The 15,037-nt window shown below is 42.2% G+C and overlaps 1 long non-coding RNA gene across 1 annotated transcript; it reads left to right on the top strand.

The window, feature by feature from the left end:
* Positions 1 to 4,676: 4,676 nt before the first annotated feature.
* On the top strand, positions 4,677 to 14,231 carry LOC118497981. The gene is made up of 3 exons (XR_004900511.1): positions 4,677 to 4,847; positions 12,682 to 12,685; positions 14,202 to 14,231. It is a non-coding gene; the product is annotated as an uncharacterized LOC118497981 (long non-coding RNA).
* The last annotated feature ends 806 nt before the right edge of the window (positions 14,232 to 15,037 follow it).

Genomic DNA, 15,037 nt, shown 5'->3' on the forward strand with positions numbered 1-15,037 from the left:
GCCTGCATTATACCCAGTTGGCCAAAAAGTCAGTTCGGTCCCTCACCATCCGCTTTCACTCTCCCATCATGTGACTCTGGTTCATGTGCTTGTCTTTATTTGAAATCCTTTGGTTAAACTGTCATACCAGCATGTGTTTAAGAAAAACTCATCAGAACTGTCGGGTGTGTGGCCATTTTCATATTGAAGATGGATGAATAGAAGTAATATTTTCAGTACATTACACTGTGGCACATCAAGAGAGTTAAAATGCCAGTTAAATAGCCTATGAGATTTGTGACATGTAAAGGAAGGTGGTGTGATGGATCGAACGTGTCAGAAATGGTTTGTGAAGTTTCTCATTGGAGATTTCTTGTGTGAGGGTTCCCTACCCGTCGGATGGACCTGTCACAGCTGATAACTATCCAGTCCAGACGTTCATCAAGGACAGAATCCATTATGCCATGTGGGAGACAGGTGACGTACTAAAAAAACCCTAAGCAAGTGTGGAAAATCATTTCCACCAGTATGGTTACATTAATTGCTTTGATATTTGGGTTCACACAAGTTAAGGGGGGAGGAGAAGGGATCCCTGCCTGACCACATTTCCACATCAGATTGTCTGTTGGTACACAAGGAAAATGTTGTATTACCAAGACATTGTGGACAGGGGGATGAATCATTGATATTTGACACCAATGTGGATTGGGAGAGATCGTGGGCACATGAAGGGAACCACCAGCAGCCACTCCAAAGTGTGGTCTGCACCCAAAGGAGGTGATGCTGTGGACATGGTGGAATCACTGGGGCGTCCTGTAGTAGGAGCTGCTCACCGGAAACCAGGCAGTTACTTCCACAGTACTGCTCCCCATTGGACCAACGGAATTGTCCCAGGGAAAGAGCCCTGAATTTGTCAGCAGAAGACGCGTAACTGGTCATCAGGAGAAGGCAAGAGAGCACGTTTCTCTTTGGTGACCAGGGGAAAACAGCTCCAGCCTGGCTGGTCAGTCCCGATTCATCTGCAGTGCTCATAAGACGTTGTGTCCTCAGACTGCCAGGTATTTCAGCCTCTCCTAAATTCTCTTAGTGGAGAGAAATTTCTGGTCCATGGAAGACTGCAAAAGGCACCTGGAAGAGTTCTGTGCTCCCAAAGATAACAATGTTGTGGGCAGATGGAATGGTGAAGTTGGTCGAACCATAGCAGAGGACAGTGGAAGTAAATGGTGAAACCACTGTCCAGTCACATTGTTGAAGACAACGAAAAATGTGCCTGTCATTGCGTCTTACAGAAAACCTGAAGGAACCTTGTGGCCAAGCCCATAGTACAGTATGTGTTCCAAGTGTCGGTCTTTGCTGCCATCTCGTGGCCATTTTGGGGAATAACACCTTGGTGCAGGTCAACAACAGTTGGCTCTGGTGGAATGTCCATGACTGTTGATGGCAATGGTATTTAGAAGCATATTTTAAAATGTCTAAATGTAAGGACTGCCCAGTGCCCTTGTGACTGGTTTCCAGATTAGGGCAAAGGAAGCAATAAATGTGTTTTATGTGCCATTTATTGGAACTTGCCTTATAGTGTAATAGAGTCAGGTTTTTAGAAGTTCCAAGTATGTTTGACAATCCTTTGTCATTTGCTTTGTTTGTTGCAGCTTCATTAAAACAGGAATATAGTAAATTTATTTAAATTTTAAAGCAAGAGGTAAAAACAAATAAAACCGCTATCATTTCATACATCAAAACTGAAGGAACTGTTTGGTGAAGCCACGAATAGTTGTCCGAAGTGTGTATCTCTTCTGCCATCTAGTGGGAATTTTTGGAATAGCACCGTAGCACAGGTCAGCAGGAAAAGTGGTTCATTATAGCGGAGTATCAGTCACTATTAATTTTTTTAAGGCTGTTTTGAGGTACGAGTCTCAGGTCCTAATGTAAGTTACCAGTTGCTTGGAATCAATTTTTCTGAGCACATCGTTTGGACCAGACACTGGGTTTGGGGTGCACCACTGGTTCTTTGATTATATCTTTAAATTATTCATTGTATATATAAAATATATTTATTTCTGCGTGTTATTTACCCCACAATTTAGTAAGTTGCATTATTTATAATAACTTTAAGTTGATATTCATGACTTCTGAAGGTCAAAAAATATCATGCAATAATAAAATTATGTTAGTTTAGCTGTATCAAACATGAAAAAATAGTTAAAGCTTGGAATAACATGTGAAGACAAGAAGAGTTAAAAATGTGTAGTTATAAGTTCATTAATAATTAAATAAAAGACTAACATGATTCTTAGCATTGTAAATGAGTTCAGGACCTGGAGCAGTGGTGGTTTAGAAATCAGAAGTACTTTGTAAGTAAAGTTGTGCCCCTTGAAGGTCATCTGAGTAACTCACAATATGGCAAAGGTCCACATTTTCAAAGAGGAGAATGTTTGATGGTGAGTTCTGGAATGTAACAGAGTAAGATTATAGATTCTAAGTGATTTTAAGAAACACTTATTGCAGAGTAATTTATGGGCAATGAAAGGAGACAGTGGCCCTCAGTGCTGTGGTTTCTCACACTGTGGTTCAGTGTCTTAAGGTGTCATGTCTTCCTTGGCTTCTGAGCTTCCGTGGGTGTCTTCCTAGCCAAGGACATACCTCCCTAGTCTTTCCAAGGTGGCTGGAGTTTTTATTTTTATTTTTTGTTGTTGTTCTTTAGCTCTCAGCCTCCAGGTTGCCTGTCCAGAGAGAGGTATGATTTCAGATCTAGTGTGCAAAGTCACATGCTGTTTGTATTCTAACTGACTCTTCATCCTGCTCCATATAGAGTAGGGGTTCTCATTGCTATGGATAATTCTCTTGAGATTTTTCTCTGCATTGTAGGTGCTTATTAGCAATCCTTACCTCTGTTCAGCGCATGCCAGTAACTCCCACCTTAACCCCACCCCAAGGACCACCTGAAAGGTCTCCATACATGTGCCAAATGTCCCCTTCCAGGGGAAAGTCAGCTTTAGGTGAAAACCACTGATCTTGAAGTTTTCATCTTTGGAATCTGATTTTAGTATCATTCCATGAAAATTATTTCTAACTCTAATAGTGATTTATTTTTGGATGGTTATTTAGAAGTATATTTCATAAATTATAAATGTAAGTACCTTCTAGTTATCTGTTGTTACTGATTTCTCTCTCTCTATATATAAATTTCAGCCCTTTGAAGTTTGTTGGAACTTACTTTATATTACAATATGGTCAGTTTTAAAAAAAGTTTCCAGGGTGCTTGGAAAGCATCTGTAACTTGCAGTTTTGGGGTGTAGTGAAGTACTTGTGCACACTGAATGCCATTTGCTTCTCATGTTATTTAAAAAATATTTTTACTGTTGTTTTTTTGGGGGGGCTTTATTGGTTCTGAAACAGAACCTGAATGATAGAGGGTGGTTAAATGTCCTATTTTGATTATTAATTTGTGTATTTTTCCATGTAGCTCTGTTCTATACAACTTTGAGTTGATGTTATTAAGTGAATAAAAATTTGGAACTTACTAGTAAACTGAACTTACTGATCTGAAGTACTCATCTTTATTTGTAGTAGTGATTTTTTCCTTTTGAGTCTACTATATGTTATATAATTTTCATTTGGTTAATGTTCGTATAATATATTTTTTCCATTCTTTCACTTTAGATCTCTTGGTGTGTTTTAGATAATTCTCACTATTTTATGTTAGTTATGAGTGGCTAATAAAATCAATTAAAGACTTGATTTTGGTGGAGGATGTAATGTAGGGGGCCCAACATTTTTTCCATTCAGTTGCTCCAACACCTTTTATTCCATCTCAAATATTTCCCCACAGATCTAAAAAGATATCTTTGTCATAGAAAATGACCACGGTCCCTCACGTCATCACTGCCTCATTCATGCTCTTCTGTGTGGGGGGTTTCTTACTCTCTCCTGTGAGTGAGGTTCTCCTGCCTGTGTATGTCTGACATTTGGCTGTTTTCATTTGCTAATCTGTGTCATACCTGTTGTATTACTAGACCAGCCCAAAGATTCTTGAGGTCACAGGAAAGGTTGTTTCCCCACCACATAAACAAGAAGTCAGGTGTTTAATACAAGGTGAATTTGGGGAGCACATGTACATCACCATTTACTTAAGTAAGATTTAACAATTTAAGTGAAGTAAGTTATTCTCAAAACTGAATGATTACATCAGTGAAATATGGAACAATGTAGTAATGGAGGTTGTGGATATACGACTTGTATTTAAAGTCTCAAAGGTGGCAATGAAGAGGCCAACATTTTGCACTTGGCATATTGATGTTAACCTGGCTGTTAGGAAAGGGAAGACTGAGAAATTATGTAGGATTCTCATCTCTCTTCTTCCTAACAGGTTTAGTTGCCACAGTTTGCTTTAGGAAGAGAGCTTCAGAACAATCACCTCAGCTTCAGGCAGTAAGACCCCTAGCAAGAGCTTGTGGACCCTCTTACTGTCCTCCTTGTGCTTGCAGTTGTGGGAGTTGCCCAACAGACACGAACCTGCCAGGTATACTGCCTGTTTTCTAAATTACCTGCATGTCCCCATTTCATCTTTGAAATCTAAGACTCTATTCTTCCATTTACCAAAATACCCTATACACCATATTATTTCATTATGTTTGGTATTCACTTTAATATGAATTCTCATTGCCCTGGTATTAGAAGTTAAATACCCCCTGTTAATCAGATTATGTGAATTCAATTGTTATCCCAGCTGTTAGAACTTAAAAGGGATGACAAAAATAATTTTTTAATCCCCCACAGGTTTGATGAGCCAGCCATGTGACATTCATGGCCAGGACACTAACTTCTGGAAAGTGCAGCCTCTGAGAGATCATGGACATCTCCTGGCAAGAGTAAGCATTATTATTATATTTTGCTCTGTCAGCCTTTTTGGTCTATTTCTGCAGGGCTTGGTATAATTTAGTAGTGCCAGGAGTTATTTTCTTCCATCGTACACTTACATTGTCATGAAAAGCTATTTCTGAGGCCAGCTGCTTGGACTTAGAGAGTCAGGAATGTCCTTTATCAGCTCCTGGGTCTTTTCACACTGTGAGGACTCGCTTCTGCTCCTGCATCTGGCAGCTGGGCTCCGTTGTCCAGCTCCAGCTCTGGAGTCTGGCTGTGGGGTTCTGTTCACTGATCTGGGTTTTGTCTCCTGGGTCTGTGGGCTGGTGTTAAATCTGTCTTTGGCCTGTGTGTCTGGGATCTGGAGTATCTTCAGGTGTGGCTTTGTGTCCTGAGTGGGTGTGGGGGGTCCACTTGCAGCTCTGGCTCTAGAGTCTGATGCACTGGAACCTGGCGTCCAGGGTTCTCTGTCAGTCTCTGGTGTCAAGTGTCTGGCATTCAGGGTCGATGGTCTGGCCTGGGTCATAGAGACAGTTTTGGGATTGGGGCCATGGTCTGGGGTTCAGCTTTTGGTTCTGGTTCTGCTCTGGGGTCCTGGTTCTGGACTGCAGGGCCTGTGTCTGTTTTGGCATCTGGTGTCTGTGAACTGATGGTCATTGGCTCCAATTCAGTGCCAGCAGGAGTTCCAGAGTTAGGGTGTGGGGAGGAGTGAAACTTTATGTAATAGAAATGGCTCCACAGAATGACAAGTAATGGCTTTGACACAGAATGGCTGTGAGTGCAGCACTGTCTGTTAGGAAGCTCAGTATTGTTCCAGGTGAATCATGAAGCAGCACCAGCTGTGGGTCAGCCCAGTAGTGCTGCTGCTTAGTTGTGAAGCTTCAGGCTGCCAGGAGGCCCTGATTTAAGGCAGTCCTGGGGCCCTCTTCACCTCAGACTGGGCTGCTCTGCCCCTTCTGGTCTGGTCCTGTCACTTCCTCTCCATTCCGCTGCACTTGCACACAAAGAAGTGCCCTTTGCAAAAGGGGCCCCTCTGAGGAGATCGGGCTGGGTGAGCAGAGAAAAGGCCTCTGGTGTTGTCACCACAGCAGCCTGGGTTATGATTATTTTAATATTATGCCAAATTTTCCTCTTGTACCTTTTTTTTAAACCCAAACTGAGACTGCCTTTTCTTGTTGCAGCTTACTTAATTATACAGAAAAATAAAAAATGATTGAAAATCCTACCCAGTTACTAACTGCTGTTTTTTTAAAGTATATACCCTTCCATACATCTCTGCCTGCATATTTCCATTCTTCTACTTACTCTGGACTTAATTTATTTTTCTGGGCTTGTGATATGGATGCAAAACATGTGAATTTTCAACTGTTCCCCCCTAATGTGTGGATTTATCACTATGTTTTCCCATATTTTTTTTTTAGATTTTATTTATTTACTTTTTCAGAGAGGGAAGGGAGGGAGAAAGAGAGAGGAGAGAGGAGAGAGAGAGAGAGAGAGAGAGAGAGAGAGAAACATCAATGTGCGGTTGCTGGGGGCTGTGGCCTGCAACCCAGGTATGTGCCCTGACTGGGAATTGAACCTGCGATGCTTTGGTTTGCAGCCCACACTCAATCCACTGAGCTATGCCAGCCAGGTCTTCCCATAGGCTTTTAATGTATTATTTTAAATATTATTCAGTTGAAATGATTTTTTAACTCCAATTGTGATTCATTTTGAGGGTTATTTAGAAGTGTATTTCATAACTGTAAAATGTAAGAACTTTCTAGTTATCTTTTACAACTGATTTCTAGATTAGCTACAGTGAGAGCAAGAAATATAGTCCATGTAATTTCAGTCCTTTGAATTTTTTTTGAAACTTCATTACAATATGGTCAATGTAAAAAATGTTCTAAGCATGCATCTCTGCTGCCATCTCGTGGTCATTTTTGGGAATAACACCTTAGGGCAGGTCAGTAGGAAAAGTCGTGTATTCTTGGTTATCTGTGAATGTTGAATCCAATTTGCTGCTCATGGTGTTTCTTACACCCTTACTGAATTTTTTGAGGTGGTCTCTTGTTTCTGAAAGAGGAATGCTGGTGTATTCCTGATGAGGGGGGTTGTTAAATCTATTACGTTTATAAATTTTTGTTTGTGTTTCTGTTCTGTATAATTTAAGTTTATGATATTAAGTACATGGTGAATTTGGATGTTTTGGATAAATTAAAGTTTTTGACATGAAGTGCTCTTCATCTCTAGTCATGCTTTTAACCTTGAAGCCCACCGCACGTTATTATGTAATTTTCATGTGGTTTATGTGTGCATAGTACAGGGTGGGGAAAAGTAGGTTTACAATTGTGAGGACCAGAAACAAAGTTTATTGTTGTCCTTATTATTTAATAATGATGGCATTATTTTCCACGTGAACAACTGTAAAGCAGCTTCTGCAACAACCTGTGTATCTTTTCCTATTCTTTCACTTTTGATCTTTTTTCACCCCGTGTTGTTTTAGGTAATTCATGTTTTCTCCCATTTTGTGTCTTTTCTTTTTATTGTCTGAACAAGTTCTTTTTCAGAGTTGTCTTTAATTTTATAAAGTATATATTATTAATATATTTCTTCATTAAACTGTGCTCACAAGTATACTTGATTCCTGGCTACTTTTGTTAAAATGGACCACTAAAAATCAAACCTACAGATGAGAGGCCGGGTCTGCCTAAGGTCAGAGGCAAAACTGGGCTGGAGGTGAGGGGGGGCCACAGATGTGGGCGGGGCTGGGTGGAAGGCGTCGTTAAGCTGGCGAGCGTGAGGGGCGGGCAGTTGTGGTGGAGAGAGGAACAAGTATGGGGACTGGAGGTTAGGTGCAGCCGGGGCCCCACTCTCCATGGTCACGAAGTGACGCTCACAGGCTAACGTGATGCAAGCAATGTGGTCCAGGGGCTGGAGGTGAGCTGTGCAGGGGCTATGAGGTGAGGGGGGTGGGGGGCAGATACAGCCACCCTGTGGGGAACGGAAAAGGGGTCCAGACTGGGGTACACATCTCAGGTACCAATTTAACTGACCACTTCCTATGGGACCACTTTTCTATATTTATCTAGATTATATTTCAGTTATATGTTACTTTGGTAAATGGGTATATAATTATATACCCATTTTTAAAATATATTTTATTGATTATGCTATTACAGTTGTCCCATTTCCCTCCTTCATTCCCCTCCACCCTGCACACCCCCTCCCACCCACATTCCCCCCCTTTAGTTCATGTCCATGTGTCATAATTTCTTTACCTTCTACATTTCACATACTATTCTTGCCCTCCCCCGTCTGTTTTCTACCCACCGTCTATGCTACTTATTCTCTGTACCTTTTCCCCCTCTCTCCTCCTCCCACTCCCCTGTTGCTAACCCTCCATGTGCTCTCCATTTCTGTGGTTCTGTTCCTGTTCTAGTTGTTTGCTTAGTTTGCTTTTCTTTTAAATGTGGTTGTTAATAACTGTGAGTTTGCTGTCTTTGTATTGTTCATATTTTGTATCTTCTTTTTCTTAGATAAGTCCCTTTAACATTTCATATAATAAGGGCTTGGTGATGATGAACTCCTTTAACTTGACCTTATCTGGGAAGCACTTTATCTGCCCTTCCATTCTAAATGATAGTTTTGCTGGATAGAGCAATCTTGGATGTAGGTCCTTGCTTTTCATGACTTGGAATACTTCTTCCCAGGCCCTTCTTGCCTGTAAGATGTCTTTTGAGAAATCAGCTGACAGTCTGATAGGAACTCCTTTGTAGGTAACTGTCTCCTTATCTCTTGCTGCTTCTAGGATTCTCTCCTTCACTTTAATCTTGGGTAATGTAATTGTGATGTGCCTTGGTGTGTTCCTCCTTGGGTCCAACTTCTTTGGGACTCTCTGAGCTTCCTGGACTTCCTGGAAGTCTATTTCCTTTGCCAGATTGGGGAAGTTCTCCTTTAGTATTTGTTTTTTTTTTTTTTAAGATTTTACTTATTTATTTTTAGAGTGGGAAGGGGGGGGAGAGAGAGAGAGAGAGAGAGAGAGAGAGAGAGAGAGAGAGAGAAACATCAATGTGCGGTTGCTAGGGGTTATAGCCTGCAACCCATGCATGTACCCTGGCTGGGAATCGAACCTGTGACACTTTGGTTCGCAGCCCACGCTCAATCCACTGAGCTACGCCAGCCAGAGCTTATTATTTGTTCAAATAACTTTTCCACTTGTTGCTCTTCCTCTTCTCTTTCTGGTACCCCTAAATAGTAACATAACTCAGATGTTGGATGTTTAAAGATGTCCTGGAGGTTCCTAAGCCTCTCCTCATTTTGTTGAATTCTTATTTCTTCATTCTTTTCTGTTGGGTTGTTCCTTTCTTCCTTCCGGTCCACTCCATTGATTTGAGTCCCAGTTTCCTTCCCATCACTATTGGTTCCTTGTGTGTTTTCCTTCATTTCACTTAGTGTAGCCTTCATTTATTTATCTAACTTGTGACCAAAATCAACCAATTCTGTGAGCATCCTGATCACCAGTGCTTTGAACTGTGCATCTGATAGGTTGGCTATCTCTTAGTCACTTAGATGTGTTGGCTCTGAGCTTTAAATTGTTCTTCCGCTTGAGCCTTTTTTTTTTTTTTTTGGTTTGGTCGTGCCTGTTATGTAGTGAGGGGCGGTGCCTTAGGTGTTCACCAGGGCAGGGCAACCCAGTTGCTGGGTTGTGACGCTGTATGTGGGGGTGGGGTCCGAGAGGGAACAATGGTGCTTGCTCCGCTCTGGTATTTCAGTCCCTTCCGCTGCTTCCCCAAGGAAATTGGACCCCGCTGGTGCTGGTTCCCGCGTGGGTGGGCCTGTGTATGTTCTGGGATTCTGTGGGCCTCTCCAATGAACTCTCCTGTGAGGCTGGTAGTTTCTCCCACTGACACCTCAACCCCGACAGGTGTTTTCAATCAATGCTTTTAGGCTTTATTTCCCCGAGCTGGGGCCCTGGGGTGCATGGCCTGTCTTGCTCGCCATTTTTGCCTGGTTTATCAATCTGGATGAGTAGTTGTCAGACTTCTGTACAATTCAATTTTCTGTCAGATCTGGTTGTTTTTTGTTTCTAAATTTTTGTTGTCCTTAATTTTGTTTGTGCGAGGAGGCACAGTGTATGTACCTATGCCTCTAACTTGGCTGGAAGATATACCCATTTTTTAACCCCAAAACAAGGTGATATTTTTCATTTGTTAAAGTTTCTGTTATTGTGTAGCAATTTCCAATTTCATTCACATAGATCTTGTACATTGTTGTTAAGTTTATTCCCAGGTTTTTTTTAAACCTGTTTTGTTGCTATTGAGTCTTTTTAAAAAACTACATATTTAATTTACTATTTTTACGTATTTATTTCTGCATGTTATTCTCCATTATTGTACTAAATTCTGTTTGTGATACTTTTCCGTTGATTTTCATGAGTACAAAGGTAAACTGCTCTCATGCAATAATGCTCATTACACGGTTGTAGCTGTAGGTGACCTAGAAACAGTTAAAGCTTGAAAGAAAACAGGAAGAAGTGAGGTAATGTGAGGAGCTAGAAAGATTCTCTTTGTTAGTCATAAGTATATTAATGACTAAATAGTAACATCCTTCTTAACATTTTAAATGAGTTTAGGGCCTGGAAGCAAGGTGTTCTAGAAATCAGAAGTATTTTGTGACAGGAAATGTGCCCCCAGGTAGGTACTCTGAAGAACACAGAATGTAGCAAATGTCCACATTTTCATAGAAAAAAACTTGAGATGGTGAAATCTGGAATCTAACAGAGTAAGACTCTTTGATCTGAGTGACATTATAAATCAGTTATTAAAGTGATATGTGAGCAATGGAAAGAAGCAGGGATCCTCAGAGGACTACTGTGTGTAATCACACGGTGATCTGGTCTCCTAAGTGGACAGATCTTCCTTTGCCTCCTGAGCTATTGCCTAGGACAGTTCTCCCCAATATTTGCAAGGTAGCTGGCATTCTTTGTTCTTTTAGTTTCAGCTTCAGGTTTCCTGTTCCAAGAAAGGCAGCATTTCAGACGTAGGTTGCAAAGGGACATGCTGTTTGTGTTCTAGATACAAACATGCTGTTTGTATCTTCATGATACAGAGTAGGGTTTCTCATCTCAGCAGTATGGACCTTTTGGGCCAGAGAATTCCTTCTCCCGGGGGATTGTCCCCTGCATTGTAGGTGCTCTTTAGCATCCAGTACCTCTATTCACTGTCAACACCTTTGCTTCCCTTCTCCTCAGGACAATCCAAAATGGCTCAGTAGCTTGTGTAAATCCCCTTGGGGGCAAAAATCACCTTTATCTGAGAAATAGTTTGAAGCTTTGATCATTTTTGAAACCAGAAAGATATTGGTCTGGTATGCAGTATTGTTGTTATTTTGCTATGTAAATTATTTTCCACTCTGACTGTGATTTATTTTGGGACTGTATTTAGAAGTGTATTTGAAAACATCTAAGTGTAGGGACTTTCTAGTTACCTTGTGACTGGTTTCTAGATTATTGGCAAAGAGAGCAATAAACATAGTTTGTGAGGCATTTGTTGAAACCTGTTTCATAGCTTAATACAGTCAGTTTTTGAAAAGTTTCAAGTGTGCTTGTAAAGCATTTTTAATTTACTTTGTTACTGCTTACTTTAATAATGAGGACACATTTATTCAAAATTCTCCCCCAAGAGTTAAAAAGACATCCTGCCATTTTGTGTAGATACACTTGCAGATATGCCCGATGTGCATGTTTCTGTCCACTTTGTCTGGATTTCACTTATAATTTAGGTTATAAGTATGGGCACGAAACTTGTATATTTTCAGCTTTTATTTTTGATACTGTGCATTTAAGGGTGAAGATGTTTTTCATAAGTTTTGGTATGTAGTGTCTCTATGCCCATTCAGTTTATTTTGTAATTCAAATTGTTTTGTTTTTGAGGTTATGTAGAAGTATATTACATAACTACCAAGTATAAGGACTTTCCAGTCACCCATTTGTAGTGAATTCTAGCTGAAGTGACATAGGGGTGTTACAGAACATGCCCACCCGCAGGGCTAAGGGGGGTAATTAGACTATTACCAAAAGGACCCCCCACCAGGTTCGATTGTCCGTTGCCTAATAGGAAAGATGTCTTTCAATGACAGAGATTTGTGAAAAGGAAAGGAAATGTGTACTTAAAGCTATACAGACTTAAAGTAGTGACCTAATGACTTCATTAAAATATCAAAGTCTTTTTTGGATACCCACAGACGCCCACAGTGCCTCCTTCTCCCCCTGCCCTAAGTCAGGGTACCATAACTCTGGAAAAGATGCAAACATCCTGATTCAGCTCCTGACACCGTCCGCTGTGTCGCCGTCCAGGCAGGATCTCCAATTAATCCAAAGCCATGTGGCACCTTCTCATGGCCTACTGGCAAGAGTTCTTTCACCCTTCTTCCAGGCAAAGTCTCTCCTGCTTCCCAGGCCACGTGGCCAAAGGGAGCACCCCAAAGCCATGTGGTCCTCTTCTACCAAAGCTGCAGGGGTCCGCACTCTGGCCAAAACTGCATGGGTCTTCTTGGCAAAGCTGCGGGGTGGCGGTGGGGTCGCCACTCTGCCAAAGCCGAGTGGAGGTCCTCTGCTAAAGCCGAATGGTGATTCCCCACTCTGGCAAAGCCACGTGGTTCCCTTTTCACCTAAGCTGCGGGGGTCTGCACTCCCGCGAAATCGCGTGGATCTCCCTCCAGTGGCTGCCGTGTCCGGGTTTAAACCCCTGCGCCAATCTCCCTCTGTACCCACAATCAGTTACACCTGTTCTAAGTGACATTATGAATCATTCCTGTATTATTCCAAGTTTACTGGGCTGCCATTGTGAGTTTGGGCAGGTGTGTCCCCATATCATGGAGCCAATCTTGTCCAAGCTCTCACTCAGGCGCTGTCACCTGGGGGACTTGCTCTCCAGTTACGTCTTGGGGGGAAGTCCCTTCCACCCCCCGGGCTCAGAGCATGGCCCCAGCTATTTAACAGATCTGTGTGGCCAGTTAAAGGTTATAGATATGTTCGATGACCATGACATGGATTAGCTGCAAAGCTGTGGCTGTACAAAACAGCTCTCTATGTTCTGGCTCCATGTGTCCCTTCCCCCAACTCACACCCGACGGGGGAATGGGTGAGGACATCTTATATGTCTTTCTAATATTTCCTAGACACCTTGAGTTCTGGACACCATTCCAAATCCGTATTTGGAGTCCCCCTCTTGGCTGCACCCTGTATCAGGAGAACTTCAGAAACATACTGTATATTATTTCAATGCTGTGATGTTTGTTGAAACTGGCTTTATGTTGGCTTGGCCCGAAGAGAAAAACTTTTGGGAAGATGGAATTATGAATATGCCTGAAAAATTGCAGAAAGAGTGGAACAAAAATGGTGAATATGTTCTTCAATGAAATTATTGGTGAAAATGAAAAACATCTCTTGCATTGTGTCTTTACCTAAAAACCAAATGAACCTTTTGGCCAAGCAAATAGTACAGTGTGCATCTCTGCTGCCATCTTGTGGGAATTTCAGGAGTTAGTGTCAGGTCAGCAGGAAAAGTGGTTGGCTGTAGGAGAATATCAATGAACATTGATTGCAATGTTATTGAGACGTGCATTTAGTAAGTTTTAAAGATCAGGACTTACTAGTTACCTTTTGTTCCCGATTTCTATATTATCAGCAATGACAGAAAGAAACATGCTGTATATAATTTCAGTCCTTTAAAGTTTTTTAAAACTTATCTTAGCAAAGGATGGTCCCTTTGAAAATTGTCCCAAGTGTAGCTCTCTGCTACCATCTCGTGTGTCACTTGAGATACAAATCTCATTGTCCCACCTGTGTGGCCCTGGCTTGCCTCCTGGTTATGGCTTCATGGTCACCTGCCTTGCACTTGTGGGCCCCGCTGCACTCTGCTGGAGGCAGGCAGAGGCGGATAGTCTACACTGCACTGGACAGGGATGCTCTGTCCTTTGACCCCCTGCGGGCGATGCAAGGCCCTTCTGGTAGCTGGTCGCTCTCTCAGGCTGTGTCTGCTGCTGTTGCCACAAGATTTAACAAGTTAAGCAAAGCAACCTATTATCAACTGAATGATTATGTTGATGAAATTCAGAAGAGCTTATTAGTTTAGCTTGTGTCCTGTAGTTTGTGGTATAGCCTAACAAAAAGTAATATTCCACGAGTGCTGCACTTTCCATAAATTATCTATCACCCATCTTACCTCTACAAGACCCTGTTTCCCCATACTCCCCAAGGTCCTATATACCTGATATCACCTCATTGTCTCGTATTCATTCGTACTCGTGCATGGATTCAATGTTGAATATCTTGTATTGATCTGATCATGTTATTTTGATTATTATTCCACTGGTAGTACAGCCAACAAGGTTTGTGGAAAGTAATCCCTTTTTAATCCTCCACAGTTCTGAAAAGCTGATGGTGTGGAATGAACGGTGAGACAGCGCTAACTCCTGAAGCTGTTGCAGCTGAGAGATCATGGACGTCTGCCCTCCAAGTCAGCATCCTTTTTGTTCACTCTGTCTTTGGCCCATTGCTGCTGGATTTGGAAAGGTTTTGAAGTTTGCATTTGGAGAGACGTGGGTTTTATCTTACGGAATCACAGGGTCGTTTGCAATAGGAGGATCTGGTTCAGCTCCTGCCTCTTGCCTCTGGCAATGGGGGCCTTGTGTGTGGCTCCAGCTCCAAATGCTGGCCTTGGCATCCTGGTTACAGATCTGCATCCTGTGTCCAGGGCCTGTGCTTCAGGGTGAACACGTATTCAGTTGTGTGTCTGCAGTCCTGCACCTCTTAGGACGTGGTTGTGTGGCCTGGGTTTGCATGCGAGGTCCATGTGCAGGTGGAACCTTTGGTTCTGGTGCATGGAGTCTGGCGTTAGGGGTCTGGTGTCAGTCCCTGGCATCTGGTGTTTGGCCTTTGGACTGTTTGGACTAGCTCCAGTGAGGGCACAGGACTTTGTGTTTGGGGCTTTGGGCCTGGGGTCCAGGTTTTGGTTTGGGTCTGCTCCAGGGTCCAGGTTTTGGAGTCAAAGTTCTGTGTCCAGGGTGCGGAGTTTGGCTCTGGCATCTCGTGTCTGTCATCAAATGGTCATTGTGTTAAATTCACTACCAATATGAGCCCCCACATTAATGGAGTTGAGGCAGGTTAGTAAAAAAAGCTATGAAAATTCCTTGGTAGTGGAATGGGAAAACT

The sequence above is a fragment of the Phyllostomus discolor genome, chromosome 1 (genome assembly GCF_004126475.2).
Source record: "Phyllostomus discolor isolate MPI-MPIP mPhyDis1 chromosome 1, mPhyDis1.pri.v3, whole genome shotgun sequence".
Taxonomy (NCBI): Eukaryota; Metazoa; Chordata; class Mammalia; order Chiroptera; family Phyllostomidae; genus Phyllostomus; species Phyllostomus discolor.